At 40.5% G+C, this 5348-nt stretch overlaps 1 pseudogene; it reads left to right on the forward strand.

Annotated features, from left to right (window-relative positions):
- The first annotated feature begins 665 nt into the window (after positions 1 to 665).
- Positions 666 to 3372, forward strand: LOC139358576 (cyclin-dependent kinase 2-associated protein 2 pseudogene; annotated as a pseudogene).
- Positions 3373 to 5348: the final 1976 nt, after the last annotated feature.

The raw sequence follows: 5348 nt of genomic DNA on the forward strand, positions 1-5348 counted from the left end.
GGGTAGAAGGCATGGAGATGGGGCACTGCCGGCGGAGCCACGGAGGAAAGAGAACACCCTCCAAATTGTCTTCCAGGGTTTCCGTGAGCATTTTATTAACTCAGAATCTGTCAGGAATAATACTAGGGAGTTACCTTTCCCTGAAGATGGCTCTTGTCAGAGTAGTGAGATAGGCGTGGGGGGGGGGGCGGGGGGGGAGGAAGAGGAATGTGAGGCTCAGTTAATACATATTAAGATCAGCAACGGTGTGCCGCTGGCAGGAGCAGAGCGAGCCTGGAGATTTGGGTGGCTGCAGTTGGTAAGTGGTTGCAATCCAGAGAGTGGGACTGAGGTCCTCCCTTGTCATGTTAGCATCCCGTTTCCTGGGCGTGGCTCTGACATCCTGCAGGTGGTCATTTCACTCATGGAGGCTTTGTCTCTCTTCCATCACCCCAGACTCAGCTTCACACTCCAGGGCTGCACACCACCAGCCACCGTCATGTTAACCCCTTCCCAGGTCAATGTGTCCCTCACCTGGAGCCCAATCTGCTGGACAGCCTGGGACCGTCCATTTTTGGAGTGGTAGGCAACCTGGTGGCCATCGTGCTGCTGTGCAAGTCACGCGAGGAGCAGAAGGAGACCGCCTTCTACACACTGGTATGCAGCTGGCTGCCACCGACCTGTTGTTCACTTTGCTGGTGAGCCAGGTGACCATCGCCACGTACATGAAGGGTGGGTGACCTGGGGCCAGCCCCTGTGCCAGTACAGCATGTTCATCCTGCTCTTCTTCAGCCAGCCCGGCCTCAGCATCATCTGCACCCTGATATCTATACAGGTAATTTGTGTTCGACATTCTCAGAGGAGTTTCATAAGCTTTATGTTTTATCTGGGTTATAAACAGAGTCCTCAAATGCGTAAAAAAGAAATCATACCAGGATTGAATTCCAGCAGGAATAAGTTTATTTTACCTATTCAAAATTAAAATACTTTCGTTTTGTTTGATAATGTTTTTGTTAAAGATATGTTTTTGAAAAAAATTTAGGTAAATATTTAATAATGTCCCCTTTTCTATCCCAAGAAGTAATTTCATAGTTTATTTAAATTTTTTAACAAAAATGTAGCATAGAGTTTTTTAAAAAAATAATTGCATATTTTAACTCAATATATCCAAAATACTGTATCAACATGTAATCAATGTAAAAATTACTAGAGATAGTTTGCATTCTTTTTTCATATGAAACCTTTGAAATCCATTGTGTATTTTACATTTTAGTATGTCTCAACTAACTCAAATGTGAAATTTTCATCGAGAATATCTGAACTGTATTTAGATTAATAAAAATTGCAGTTAAAAAGTTCAACACAGATTTAGTAGGGGGCGTGCAGCCAGCTTGCAAATCAGCTCTCTGCTGAGTGGCCAGGCAGCCAACCCCGGAGGAGCGGCCTGCTGGCATCCCCAGCACCCAGGAGTTGAGGATGTCCTACAAACCCATCACACCTGCCCCCAGCAGCACCCCCAGCTCCAGCACCCCTGGGCTGGGCACCCCGGTCCCTACAGGAAGAGTCCCGTCGCCGTCGGACTCGGTGCCAGAAGCTGCTGTCCCTTTCAAACCGCTATTTAACGACTTTGGACCGCCTCCATCGGCTGCATGCAGGCCATGAAACCACCTGGCGCCCAGGGCTCCCAGAGCACCCACACGGAACTGCTGTCGGTCACAGGGGAGATGGGCAAAGGGATCCGGACCACCTTCGCTGGCAGCAAGAGCACCACGGAGCGCCTGAAGAGAGAGATCATCCATCCCTAGTCAGAGTGCCTGGCAGAGACAGGGCGGAACCCACACACTTAACAGGAAGCTCCTAAGCCTCCGTGTCTGGACTTTTCCCGGCCACTCCAGAGCACCTGCTTCTCCCTGGCCCTCATCCCTAGCTGCACTAACCATCCTGGGCTTCCTGTCCTGTGTCCCTTGATGGTGCCCTCAGGAACCAAGGGGCGGCTCTCACTCCAGGTGGCAGCACTAACGATCCTCCCTTCCCCCCACCCCACTCTGCCAACGCAACAAGAGTTAGCAGCGAGGTCCCCGTGAGTCCCACCCATGACCTGCCCACAGTGTTGCCCACTGGAACTTTCTGCGGCCCCCACCACTCAGCCCTTCCCAGCACTTCTCCCACATGCCCCGAGCCTCCTTCTCCCTCAGCACGGGCTCAGGCCTCAGGTCTGACACTTCCCTGCCTTGTGTCTTTTGCTAAATATGACCTTTCTCCATTAATAAAAGATGATTTGGAGTTGCGCTCTCTAAAAAAAAGTTTAATATAAAAGAGAAATAAAGGGAAATTTAGCAAAGGAATATATAGATGAATATTTAAGTACTCAGAGATGACATTACTACCAGACATAATGAGATCATCAGATATTTCATTTACTTATGATTAATATGTTTGCATTTACCTTTTAATTTAATTTTATTTATGTATTTATTTTTATTATACTTTAAGTTCTAGGGTACATGTGCACAACGTGCAGGTTTGTTACATATGTTTACATGTGCCCTGTTGGTTTGCTGCACCTATTAACTCATCATTTACATTAAGTATTTCTCCCAAGGCTATCCCTCCTCCCGGCCCCCCACCCCATGACAGGCCGTGGTGTATGGTGTATCATGTTCCCTGCCCTGTGTCCAAGTGTTCTCATTGTTTAATTTCCACCTATGAGTGAGAACATGCTGTGTTTGGTTTTCTGACCTTGTGATAGTTTAAACAAACTAGGAAGTTCAGAAGTCACTTTATAAGAGAAATAATGAAAAATAAAGTATTACTGACATTGGTAACAGAATAAAAATTAGAGTTAGACAAAGTATTAACAAGCAAGCTTATTTATTTATGAGATGGGAAATATTAAAAAGGATTTAATCATGTCTTGTCAACACGAAGAAAAAGTGTATTATATATAATTCCTTTGTTAACTTATTATTGTGTTTCCTTGTATAATTTTCACTTGGTTTTGTTGATTTTACTACTTGCTGCATTATTTCAAAAACTACATCTTCATCGACCATTTCAACTTTTGCTACGTGGGCAGAATTATAAAACCCAATTTCAAAATTTCAACTGAACATTGTCACCACTTTTCTTTGGGCTTTTAATAAAAAAAAAATACCGAAGCAATTGTGTGTGTGCGTGTGTGTATTTTAGCATTATCATGAATCTAATAACAATAAAATCAAACAAAAGCAAATGGATAAGCAATATGTTGGACTAGCATCTCAAGTATGAAAATGGCATTGCAAGCAGTGATATGATTTTTTTCAAAATGGTAAACTTTTTAAATTGTGATCTTATTTTAACCTAAAATCTTACTATCAGAAAATGCAGTGTATATTAAAATGTTCAGAAATGTTTTTATTCACATTTATTAAATGGTTGTACTCACTCAGATATCTACAAATTGGTTTTTCTCTTATGTAATTGTCTTATAGAATGTTCAAAAGTCATGCAGAATGTGAGATAATATTCTATTGAATAGGATAATTTTATCATTGCAAGACATCAAACATCCCTGTTTCCTGCCAAATAAATGTACAATAGCAATAAATGTAAAGATGTGTTTTTTTAAAAAGGCACATTTTAGAGTTATAAAACAAGGATTTTAAAACTTGAATTGTTACAGTGAATATGTCTTAATGTTGGCTACAGTCACTTTAGATAAAAAGTTACCTCACATCTATTTTCAGTATTACTTAAAGGTGTTTATGTAATGGCAAAGGTTTTTTTTTTTTTTTTTTTTTTTGCCTAGAGGCGGGTATTTTGCCACATGGCTATTTATGGTATGAAACTATATTTAAACACATGTACACATGTAAAAGCTGCCACTGTGGCTGTAAACTATTAAAAGTTATCAAGATTGAAAAATAAACAAGCACAAATATTTCTGTTTTTCTATGAAATGTCTTTACTCCAGTCCAAATTTAGACATTTAAAATGCTTGAAATAAAAGCAAGTTTTTCACATATTTAAGTTTAAATGGCCTTTGTCCTAGTTTTATTAGTGAAGCAGCAGACTGCAGTTTGTTCACTCTCATACAACCTCAAAACGTGGACAGAAAACTTTGATAAAACTTGTAGGGCATTATCTGATGAAACACATTAAATACTAAAGGAGAAATACAACCTCATTGTTTATAAAAGACGTATAAGAAGGACCCCTGCATACATATATCCATCAGTTTTGTATTTTCATGAAACATTTGCCTTAAACTGAGCTTCATAAAAGTACATGTTCTCCCACAAAGCCAAGGAAAGTAAGTTTGACACAAGGATCTGGACGTCTATGTGTGTGGCGTAATTACATTGAATACATTCCACAAGTAAGGCAGAAATGTATAGTAGAGTGTCCATTATGGAGGAGCACTCAGTACTTATTCAATAAAGTGCTTAAAAATTCTCATTGTTGACCTGGACAAAGAGCAGACGTGTTAAGTTTGCCGGTGACAGATATTAAAAGTGAAGATTGAAGGAAAAATGATGTATAGAAGAGAGATTTTACTTTCAAAGTGACATAAATAATTTGAAGAAATCAAGGGAAGTGACTTGCTTAAATATCCATATAGTAAATATTTATTGTGTGTTTACTGTAAGCAGTGGGAATTAAGCAGTGAAAAAAATACAAAGGAAAACACCAACAACGTCTCTTCTATCATGGAGTTTACATTCTAGCAGCAAGAGAAAGACCATAACCAAATACATATGTAGTACAACATGACTATGAATGGTATGGAGGAAAACATGAATAGTAAGGGGGATGTGGGGGCCTGGGGATTTATTTTGTGTAAGGATAGACAAGAAAGGCCTCATTACCAAGTAATTTTACTCAATTGTTTATTCAATGTATTTATTTGCTGATTCCATAATACTTATTTACGTATTTATGCGTTTTTAATTTATTTTTTATTTTTAGAATCAGGGTGTCACTCTGTCACCCAGGCTGGAGTGCAGTGGTGTGAACATAGTTCACTGTAACCTTACTCCTGGGCTCAGGTGATCCTCCCATCTCAGCCACCCAAGTAGCTAGATCTACAGGCACCTGCCACCATGCTTCGCTAATTAAAAAAAAAAAATTTTTTTTGGAGATGGGGTTGTGGTATGTTGGCCAGGCAGGTCTCAAACTCTTGGCCTCAAGCAATCCTCCTGCTTTGGCCTTTCGAAGCACTGGGATTATAGGCCTGGGCCAGTGTGCCTGGACCCATAATATTTACTTAGAGTATACGTTGTGATAAGCCCTGGAAAGTGTCTGATAGTTCAGTAAAAAACTGCAATGATGTTTACAACAGGTAATTAAGTTTGGCCATGATTCTTTGGACTGTCATAACACTGTCT

The sequence above is a fragment of the Macaca nemestrina genome, chromosome 15 (assembly GCF_043159975.1).
Source record: "Macaca nemestrina isolate mMacNem1 chromosome 15, mMacNem.hap1, whole genome shotgun sequence".
Classification (NCBI taxonomy): domain Eukaryota; kingdom Metazoa; phylum Chordata; class Mammalia; order Primates; family Cercopithecidae; genus Macaca; species Macaca nemestrina.